General features: G+C 39.1%; 1 pseudogene; it reads right to left on the bottom strand.

Annotated features, from left to right (window-relative positions):
• Positions 1-9,889: 9,889 nt before the first annotated feature.
• Positions 9,890-11,362, bottom strand: LOC148064779 (cilia- and flagella-associated protein 298 pseudogene; annotated as a pseudogene).
• Between the last annotated feature and the right edge of the window lie 409 nt (positions 11,363-11,771).

Raw genomic sequence — 11,771 nt, 5'->3', positions numbered from 1 at the left:
ATATGTACTTCTAGAAAATATTTAAGTTTATTGAAGTATAGTTCAAGTAAATCAAGATTCAAGTTTTGTATATACTACCAGTGTACTTGATACATACTTGTTCATATAAACTTTGTATTTTAGTCCATTAAATTATAGTTAAAGTATATCTTAACTATTCTATAAATGACCAGTGTACTAGATATGTACTTCTAGAATATATTTCAGTTTATAGAAGACAGTTAAAGTATATCAAGAGTAGCGTTTTGTATATACTAACAGTGTACTTGATATACACTTCTTGTTCGTATTTTAGTCCATTAAAGTATAGTTAAAGTATATCAAGAGGTAAGTATTCTATTTACTACAATTGTACTTGGTGTCTACTTGTAGTTCATATTTTACTTTATTGTAGTATAGTTAAAGTATATCTAAACTATTCTATAAACGACCAGTGTACAAGACATGTATCTCAAAAAAACATTTAATTTATTGAAGTATAGTTAAAGTATGTCAAGAGTAAAGTGTTGTATATACTACCAGTGCACTAAATGTCTACTTTTAGTACACATTTTAGTTTATTAAAGAATACTTTCTTACAGTTAACTTATACCAAATTTAGTATTACTATTTTGAAGTATAGTATTCAAAGTAAATTTAAAGCGTAATACTTTTATAACATCAATTAAAACAAATGAGTATAAATGAGTATAAAATAATTAAACTCATTGTACTTTTTATATATTTATTTTCTGAAACTTTTCCGATTTGTGATAATCTTTTGACTCAAAACTAAAGTTGTTTTGCGAACGTACTACGTGTGAATTACGAAGCGCTTGAACGCACCAGTGCTGTGTTCAGGGGCACACGAGACAAAAACAATTTTGTTTTTGAGTTACTAGCTTTCACCTGCTATTTCACTGTAATAGCCACTGACCACTGCTGACAATCATCTATGTCAGTGGTCATAATAACAGCAGAGAAAAAACAAAAGTTAAGTTCTATAAATCCTTCATCAGTTATCCGTAGCGTCCACTAGATGGCGGTGTCATCCGCATATTTCTCTGGCTTCGGTTCGCCTGCATTAAAAGTTCGCAGTAACGCGGCGCTGCCGCCTGCGGGCGCTACTCCTACTGTAAACACAAACTGGTTTCATCACAACTTCTCACAAGAGACTCATAACCAGGTTTGTTGTTTCTGAGTCATTTGATTATGTAACGTCATGTGAGTCAATAAAGTTTTCAATCTCGGGTAACATTGTTTAGTCTGTGGACGACACTAAAAGTAGAAAATAACTTCCAGAAAAAAAAGTTGAAAGTAAAGGAGGCCCGTGGTTGTGCTTAACCAATACACAATGGGACATTTTAGCAGGAAGGACAAGTGTAGCTACATCAATTTTTTTTTTAATTACAAGAAATTTTGTCAAAATTGAATAAATAAAGTTTGAAGCTCTTTGAAAGCGACGAAAATGTGTGTGTTTGTGTAGAGTCAGCACTGGATCGAGGTGTGTGTGTGTTTGTGTGCGTGTGTGTGTGTGTGTGTGTTGTGAGTCTGTCAGCAGTTCTGGAGGAGAAACAGGACACGCGTGTCACACTCATGCATCATGTATGTGCGCTCATGTGTGTCACTGACCCACAAACGCCAGCGTGACCTCCACACACACACACACAAACACACACACACACCTGTCCGTCATCCCTTCTCTTCTGATGATTGACAGGTCACGACGTCTCAACTTTCCCTTCAAGTCATGAAGCAAAAAAATCTTTCATTCAAATCGTCGTTTGACTTGTTATATTTATTAACTCCGTCACACACGTCAACATATGTCGTCCGCGCGTGTCTGCGTGTGTGAGCTGCCCACTCGATGCTGCACGTGCACACAAGAGTGAACCAGGACAGATGTTTTCTGACGCCCACTCGGTTATTCCTGTCCTGCCTCCGTCACCACGGCGATGATGCTGATGATGATTCGATGCTGGAGCTTCAGTTTTCTGTCCATTTTAGAAATTCTAATAATAAATATATTCTTAAAGCTGAAAGTAGATGAAAGTCAAGATGTTTGTGGTGGTGTTTGATATTCTATATATAACTAGTTTCATTGATTATTATTATTTTGTTCTAAATCCTGTATTGTTTTATTTGTTGCCAATATAAAAATGTACTAAAATAGCGCCGACGATCAAACTCTCAGCCAATCATGCGTCGGCACAAGGTCATGTGACTGATGATTCAAAAATGTTCACCCTATTATACCAAGATTTTTATTGAATTCATTAAGTTAATTTTAAAACGAATATTAAATTAACTATAACAAAATGTTAATATCATTTAAAAATGTCATTATTTAAAAACAGATTCAACCTTTAAATATTCTGATTATTGGATTAAATTATTAAAAACTTACAACGCCCTAAAAAACCCACAATATATAATAATATTCTTATGCCACTGATATACTTCTAAAGTACCAGAACCAGTTCATCATTCTAAAGACAGAAATAAAAATAAATGATTTTCATCATTTTAATTTTCTGACGTTATTTTTTCATTCAATATAGTTTATTTATTTATTTACTGTGGAACACATTTACAGAAAGATAGACCTGCAAATAAATTCCATTTAAACTTCAATTATTATCCTTTTTAGATCGTTTTCTTCATGTTTCGTCTCCTGTTCTTCCATCAAACATGTTCATTGACATGTATGTACGAACATGAAGTCTAATGTTCTGCTGAAGCTATTTCTTGTTCCTGCAGCTTTTGTTATTAATACATAGTTGAAGGTGAACGAGGATCTGACTCCTCCTGCTGTGACTCCTGCTGCTGTGACTCCTGCTGCTGTGACTCCTGCTGCTGTGACTCCTGCTGCTGTGACTCCTGCTGCTGTGACTCCTGCTGCTGTGACTCACACTGAGGAGTATTTCAGTCACGTCTGGCTCTGGCACATGGATGCTCGTCAACTCACTCCCTGGCTTCACGTGCTTTCCTTCTCCTCCTCCCTCCTCCTCCTCTCCCTCCTTCCTCCTCTTCCTCCCTCCTCCTCCTCCTCCTCCTCTCATTTCTTCTTCTTCCTCCTCCTCCTCCTCTTCCTCCTCTCCCTCCTTATTCTTCTCCCTCCTTCCTCCTCCTCCTCTCCATCCTTCCTCCTCCTCTTCCTCTCCCTCATTCTTCTTACTCCTTTCTCCTCCTCCTCTTCCTCTCCCTCCTTCTTCTTCTTTCTCCTCCTCCTCTCCCTCCTCCTCCTCGTCCTTCTTCCTCCTCTTTTCTCCTCCTCCTCTCACTCCTTCTCCTCCTTCCTCTTCCTCCTCCTTCCTCCTCCTCCTGTCCCTTCTTGTTCTTCTTCCTCCTCCTTGTCCTCTCCCTCCTTCTCCTCCTTCCTCCTCCTCCTTCTCCTCCTCCACCTCTCCCTCCTTCCTCCTCCTCCTGTTCATGTTCCTCCTTCCCCCTTCCTCCTCCTCCTCCTCCTCTCCCTCCTTCCTCCTCCTCCTCCTCCTTCATCCTCCTCTTCCTCTTTCTCTCCCTCCTTCATCTTCTCCCTCTTTCTTCTTCCTCCTTTCTCCTCCTCCTCTGCCTCCTTCCTCCTCCTCCTCCTCCTCCTCCTTCTCCTCTTCCTCCTCCTTCCTCCTTCTTCCTCCTCCTCCTCTTCTTTCTTCTTCTTCTTCTTCTTCCTCGTCCTCTCCCTCCTTCTCCTCCTTCCTTCTCCTCTTCCTCCTTCTTCCTTTTCTTCATCCTCCTCTTCCTCCTTCTTCTTCTTCCTCCTTTCTCCTCCTCCTCCTCCTCCTCTTCCTCCTCCTCCTGCCCCACCTCCTCCTCCTCCAGGAACAGCCTGTTGACAGTGTCCAGTGTTACTGTAAAAACTAGAACTGATCCAGTGTTTCTGATCCACTGATCCACATGTTGTTCAGTGTCATCAGTGTCTCGTGAGGATCAAGTGTTTCTTGACATCAGCAGCTCTTGAGCTTCACATGTTTCACAAGAGGCTTCACTTCAAAACACTAATGTTGCATAATCTTGTTATATTTCTGTGTGTTTGCTTCTCCTATTTTCAGGGAGATCTGGAGGCAAAACTAAAGAAATGAATTCAGAAATAAAACACATAATCACTAAAAACAAATGACAAATTCAAGTAACAAAACACACAATCGCTGAAACAACTTTATAAATTCAAGTAACAAAACACACAATCGTTGAAACAACTTTATAAATTCAAGTAACAAAACACACAATCGCTGAAACAACTTTATAAATTCAAGTAACAAAACACACAATCGCTGAAACAACTTTATAAATTCAAGTAACAAAACACACAATCGCTGAAACAACTTTATAAATTCAAGTAACAAAACACACAATCGCTGAAACAACTTTATAAATTCAAGTAACAAAACACACAATCGCTGAAACAACTTTATAAATTCAAGTAACAAAACACACAATCGCTGAAACAACTTTATAAATTCAAGTAACAAAACACACAATAGCTGAAACAACTTTATAAATTCAAGTAACAAAACACACAATCGCTGAAACAACTTTATAAATTCAAGTAACAAAACACACAATCGCTGAAACAACTTTATAAATTCAAGTAACAAAACACACAATCGCTGAAACAACTTTATAAATTCAAGTAACAAAACACACAATCGCTGAAACAACTTTATAAATTCAAGTAACAAAACACACAATCTCTGAAACAACTTCATAAATTCAAGTAACAAAACACACAATCGCTGAAACAACTTTATAAATTCAAGTAACAAAACACACAATCGCTGAAACAACTTTATAAATTCAAGTAACAAAACACACAATCGCTAAAACAACTTTATAAATTCAAGTAACAAAACACACAATCGCTAAAACAACTTTATAAATTCAAGTAACAAAACACACAATCGCTAAAACAACTTTATAAATTCAAGTAACAAAACACACAATCGCTGAAACAACTTTATAAATTCAAGTAACAAAACACACAATCTCTGAAACAACTTTATAAATTCAAGTAACAAAACACACAATCGCTGAAACAACTTTATAAATTCAAGTAACAAAACACACAATCGCTGAAACAACTTTATAAATTCAAGTAACAAAACACACAATCGCTGAAACAACTTTATAAATTCAAGTAACAAAACACACAATCGCTAAAACAACTTTATAAATTCAAGTAACAAAACACACAATCGCTGAAACAACTTTATAAATTCAAGTAACAAAACACACAATCACTGAAACAACTTTATAAATTCAAGTAACAAAACACACAATCGCTGAAACAACTTTATAAATTCAAGTAACAAAACACACAATCGCTGAAACAACTTTATAAACTCAAGTAACAAAACACACAATCACTGAAACAACTTTATAAATTCAAGTAACAAAACACACAATCACTGAAACAACTTTATAAATTCAAGTAACAAAACACACAATCGCTGAAACAACTTTATAAATTCATGAAACAAAACTCTTTACAAAAATGACTTGTTAAATTAGAATATAGATGTACTTGTTCTTCTTTGTAAATTTAAACTATTTGGTCATAAAATGGTTGAACATGGCAACAGGAATTCAAGGAAGATACTATTTTAATTTCTTGTGTGACTCACTGAGAGGAAATCAGAGTCACTCACTCTGACAGAGGAGCCTCTCGTGTACCTGGAGCTGCATTTAAACCAGTAAACAATCCATAAAGGTTTCTTTAGAAATCATCGTCTCACAATCAAAACAATCTTCTTCCCAAAGAGGAAAATCTAAATATACCCGAGGACGGCGTATCCACGGTAACGTGAAAGCAGATCCTGTACTGTGATCTGGATCGTTGACCTGAACAGTGGACTTTGATGTGAGTTCTTTACGTAACTGGTCTCAGGTGAAGGTGTTACTGTAACACGTTGAGCTCCGGCTGCATGTGAGCGTCGACTCACATGTCGCCTCTCTCTCCCCCGCCTCCCCCGCCTCCCCCTCCAGGTGTTTGGATTAGAGGAGGTGCAGCACTTTCCTGTAAAGACTTCTGAACACTTGTTCCTCGTCGTCAGACAAAAAAGTAAAAACCCCAGCAACACTTGCTCTTCCTTGTAAAATCTGTTTCCTTCTATTTGGAAAAGTTTGAAAAATGATACGATACAGGCTCAACGTTGTACTGTAGTAACAAGTATATATGTGTAGTATTTGTCGAGTACTTGACTCTGGTGTTGCAGAATTTACAGACCACATGACTCTTGATGAAGTCGTAACTGATTTCATTTGTTTTCAAACCAAAATATGTCCAAACATCACCTTTAAAAGCTGCTGGAGTCACTGTATCCTCTCGTTCTCAGTCATCTCAAGAACCGTGCAAAATTATTTGTGGTATTTAAGGTTATCGATAGTTTTTCTTACAATCTGGTTACAACCGATTTTGAAGTATTGTTATGACTCAAAAGTTATTTAGTGCATATTAAAGCTGCTGAAGTCGACTGTATCCTCTCGTCCTCAGTCATCTCGAGAATCTCGCAAAAATAATTGTGATATTCAAGTGTATCGATAGTTTATCTCACAACCTGGTTACAACCGGTTTTGAAGTATTGTTATGAATGAAAAGTTATTTAATACATATTAAAGCTGTTGGAGTTGACTGTATCCTCTCGTTCTCAGTCATCTCAAGAACCGTGCAAAATTATTTGTGGTATTTCAGGTTATCGATAGTTTTTCTTACAATCTGGTTACAACCGATTTTGAAGTATTGTTATGACTCAAAAGTTATCTAGTGCATATTAAAGCTGCTGAAGTCGACTGTATCCTCTCGTCCTCAGTCATCTCGAGAATCTCGCAAAAATAATTGTGATATTCAAGTGTATCGATAGTTTATCTCACAACCTGGTTACAACCGGTTTTGAAGTATTGTTATGAATGAAAAGTTATTTAATACATATTAAAGCTGTTGGAGTCGACTGTATCCTCTCGTTCTCAGTCATCTCAAGAATCCTGCAAAATTAAGTGTGATATTTAAGTGTATCGATAATTTTTCTCACACTCTGGTTACAACCGTTTTTGAAATATTGTTATGACTCAAAAGTTATTTAGTGCATATTAAAGCTGCTGGAGTCGACTGTATCCTCCCGTCCTCAGTCATCTCGAGAATCTTACAAAAATAATTGCGATATTCAAGTGTATCGATAGTTTATCTCACAACCTGGTTACAACCGGTTTTGAAGTATTGTTATGAATGAAAAGTTATTTAATACATATTAAAGCTGCTGGAGTCGACTGTATCCTCTCGTCCTCAGTCATCTCGAGAATCTCGCAAAAATAATTGTGATATTAAAGTGTATAAACAGTTTTTCTTACAACCTGGTTGTTATGAATCAAAAGTTATTTAATGCAAATTGAAGCTGCTGAAATCGACTGTATCCTCTCGTCCTCAGTCATCTCGAGAATCTCGCAAAATTAATTGCTATATTTAATTGTGGATACAAGTTATTTAACTTTATAGTAACAAGTCATAAATACCGTGGATCAGATCATTTTTCTCACAACCTAGTTACAACCGGTTTTGAAGTATTCTTATGAATCAAAAACTTATTTAATACCACTGGAGTCGACTGTATCCCCTCGTCCTCAGCTGTCCTCGCCGGATTTTATTGTCCCTTTTGCTGCGGAGGACGTAACAACCGCTGCCATCTAGTGGCAGGAAGTTTAATTGCAACACAAAAATGAACAAACGCTGTGAATATTTGCATGTTTAATATTAATTAAGAATAGATCAAAAGTGTTGTTTAAGTGCATCAATGTTTTCCTACACCCCTCCTGGCTAGACTTGCCCTTCTTTGTAAAATCAGGATGTACAGTACATTTGTAAAACTTTAAATAAATATATTTGTACTTTATTATGTCATGTCGCAATTGTCAGTAACTTGTATGATCTTCGCTGGTTGCCGGTGGCGACAGGTGTGCCGTTGAGAAAAACTGATGTTTCTTCTGTTTTTGTTGGTTGGTCCACCTGCACAGGTGCGACCCGGGACCTCCTGCAGATCCAGGACGACCAGAGACAGATGGACCTGTTGACACTAATCCACCGCATGAGGTAATGTAGGCTGTGTTTGTGTACTCCTGCCCTGCCACTCCTGACTTACTGACTGACCTACTTAACCAGCAGCTCACGTGGCAGTGAGACGCACACACACACACACACACACACACACACACACACACACACACACACACACACACACACACACACACACACACACACACACACACACACACACACACACACACACACACACACACACACACACACACACACACAGTTTTTTCTTCTCGGAAGTTCAGCAGATCGAAATGTTCCCATGTTTGTTTATGTGTATGTGTGTGTTTGTGTATGTGTGTGTGTGTGTGTTTGTGTGTGTGTGGGTGTGTGTGTGTGTGTGTGCCAGTTAAACAACCACACCTGCTGTTTGTGTATCCAAGTAAGATAAAGTGATGCACTTTATGGTTAACAGCAGATTGTGTGTCCAAGCGTGTGCGTATGCGTGTGCGTGTGTGTGTAGTTCATCACATCGTTTGTTTATAAGTGACAAGTGTGTTCTTTGTGTCGAGTACGAGCAGTTTCTAGCGGATGTTTTTATAAACAGACCTTGTAAAAAGTACCTTAAAGTACTTAAGAGTTAATTAAAGGCATAAGTAAATATAAAATATGGTAATTTTTACTCAGTACATACTATACAATTCTCAGTCGCAATTCATTTAAATAAAGTTTTTTTTTTATACAAGCCAAGTAGAAAAAGGGAAGTGACCTACTTTCATTTTACTTTCCGTGTAATGTGTGTCGTTTATTTAAACTCAACAGTAACAAGTCATCAATACTGCGGATCAGACGTTTGTTTTCGGAGAAAATAACATTTCAACTTCCTGAGAGACTTTGAGAAAAGTTCAAGATGATCTTTGAAAGAAAGTCAAGAGGTTTTAGGTGTTTGTTGACACCGACGACGACACCAAGTGTGAGGGGAAACGACTCTTCTGGAGAATGCAATAGATATGACTATAGATGGTTGCTATGGTAACCGACCCCCGACCTGAACCTCTGCCCTCGGGTTTTCCAGCTAAACGTGAAAGTCACGTGTCGGAGAGTTTCTTGGAAGTTAGGAAAGAAAATCCTCGTGATTAGTGTTGGTTTTGGGTCAAACTTAACGACTTTTTCTTACAAAAGTCGTTGTAAACCCTCCTTGAGGCGTTTACTGTATCCTCTCGTCCTCAGTCATCTTGAGAATCTCGCAAAATTAATTGTGATATTTTAGTGTATCAATAGTTTTTCTCTGGATCAGATTGTTTTTCTCACAACCTAGTTACAACCACTTTTGAAGTATTTTTATGAATCAAAAGTTATTTAATACTGCTGGAGTGGGCTGTATCCTCTCGTCCTCAGCTGTCCTCGCCGGATTTTATTGTCCCTTTTGCTGCGGAGGACGTAACAACCGCTGCCATCTAGTGGCAGGAAGTTTAATTGCAACACAAAAATGAACAAACGCTGTGAATATTTGCATGTTTAATATTAATTAAGAATAGATCAAAAGTGTTGGAACTCGCAGATCGAGAACTTATATCATTCATTCTCTATTGATTATTACTGTCTAAGATATGTTGTTTTCTGCTGTTTACCTCACACTCTTAGTCTCACTCCCTCTCAGGAAACTCATCAATACAACCGCGAGTCAACAGAAAGTCAATGGAGATATTGATATTTTACTTCCTGTTTTGTTTCCTTTTAAAGTGATAAAAAAATCCAAAAATTTCAATTCTCAGTTTCGACTCGCACTCCTGGCGACTCAAGGTCGGGATTATTTATAGGCAGAAATGTATGTTTATGTGACGATCACGAAAAGAGCTCCGAAAATTGAAATTGTTCCAAAAAAAACACTTAAAACAAGTCTATATTTGAAGTTTTCTTGTAGCAGAAGCTAAAAGGCTAACATGCTACACAGACAGGAAACACTCCTGAGTAAATATTGCACTGTGAAAATGTTGATTAATTAAAGTTGAATTTAGTTAACTATCCCTTTCAGTAAATTTTTCCTGTAGATGCACTTGTCCTTCCTTGTTAAATATCACCATTGATTCATACGATTGAGTCATTATTGCAACAGGAAGTTAAGACAGATTAGATCAGGTGCTTTGCAGTTTTCTCTTAAATAAAATTACTTTTTTAAATGTAGATGCACTTGTCCTTCCTTCTAAAATATCACTATTAAGTTCTAAAATTGAGTCATTATAGCAACAGGAAGTTAAGACGGATTAGATCAGGTCTTTTGCTGTTTTTTCTTAGGTAAAATTACTTTTTTTAAATGTAGATACACTTGTCCTCCCTTGTAAAATATCACTATTAAGTTCTAAAATTGAGTCATTATAGCAACAGGAAGTTAAGAATCCAGCCATCAAACCATTTTCCTAAGATCATGTGACTTCTTTCTCTTCTGTTGATTTCCTTTAACACATGACTCAAGTCCACCTCGGACCCCACTTGATCTTGGACAACCCCTGGAACTGTCTCTTCAGAGCGCCCCCGTCCGACCACTCGGCGTCCAGGTAGGCGTCGTCGTCGGCCTCGTGCAGCTTCTTCAGCTCCTCCTGCCGCCTGTACATGTGCATCATCATCTGCTTGTGCTCGGCGCTGGTGACCTGAGGCTCTCTGCCCGGCGCCCCCTGACCCTTCTTCTGGAGCTTCACTACCACCTTGGTCTTCTCGTTCCTGCCCACCCAGGCCTGCAGCTTGGTTCCTCTCTGCAGGTGCTTGGCCGCCCACCACAGCTCGCACTCCTCCTCCTCCAAGACCTCCAGAGACGCCTGAGTCCCCGACAGGTCCTCACGGTCCTCGAACTCCATCCTGACGGGCTCGTGAGGCGGGAGCCCCATCGGGTACACGATCATGATGGCCCCCCGGAGAAGGTCCAGACCTTCCTGGACCTTGCTGGAGGTCAGGCACACGTTAGCCTCGACCTGCTTCTTGGAGAGGAGACCTTTGACCTCCTCGACTGTCTTCGCGATGACCTGCTTCATCTTGTCGTTCGGAGCTCGCCCGTTCCTCCGACCGATCTTGTCCTTCCTGAGGACCACCCCTCCACTGGGAACGCATGTTTCCTCCCACTCGTCTCTCAGCTTCAGGTCCACCACCTGCTCCGTGGTCAGGCCCTGCATGTTGGGCGGCAGGACCACGCCGTGGTCGGCCAGGTCCAGCATCTCGGCGCAGATGCGGAGGACTTTGAGTCTCCGGTTGTAGACGGAGGTCAGGTGGTGGACGAGGGAGTCCACGGACTCGTCCACCGTGGTGTCGAACAGGAACTGGCTTTCATCTCCTCGCTTCACGTGCAGACGCACCATCTCGAGAGCTTTTCTTCTGACGTACGACTTTATTGTTGCCTCGTCCTGAACCTCCACGACTACTTGAGCTCTCAGAGTCCACTTTGATTCTTTCATGGAGTCTTTCAAGCTCTTATGTGTCTTTGATGACAGACAGACGTCAACAAACGACATCACACAGCAACAATTTTATTCTTTAGCACATATTGCTAACGTGTTAGCATATTATGCTAGCATGTTAACATATACAGCTAATGTTTAGGCATAATAAGGTCAGCAAATTGGCATTTAAGGCCAACATCTAAGCATATTAGACAAGCATGTTAGCTTCTAAGGCTATAGCCTAAGTGTACTAGGCTATCATGTTAGCTTCAACGGCTAACATCAAATTGATCATGCAAACATGTTAGCTTCTATTTAAGCGTATTAGCCAAGCATGTTAG

Source organism: Callionymus lyra, chromosome 15 (assembly GCF_982586985.1).
Source record: "Callionymus lyra chromosome 15, fCalLyr1.hap1.1, whole genome shotgun sequence".
Classification (NCBI taxonomy): domain Eukaryota; kingdom Metazoa; phylum Chordata; class Actinopteri; order Syngnathiformes; family Callionymidae; genus Callionymus; species Callionymus lyra.
This window is presented reverse-complemented; position numbering and strand designations above follow the sequence as displayed.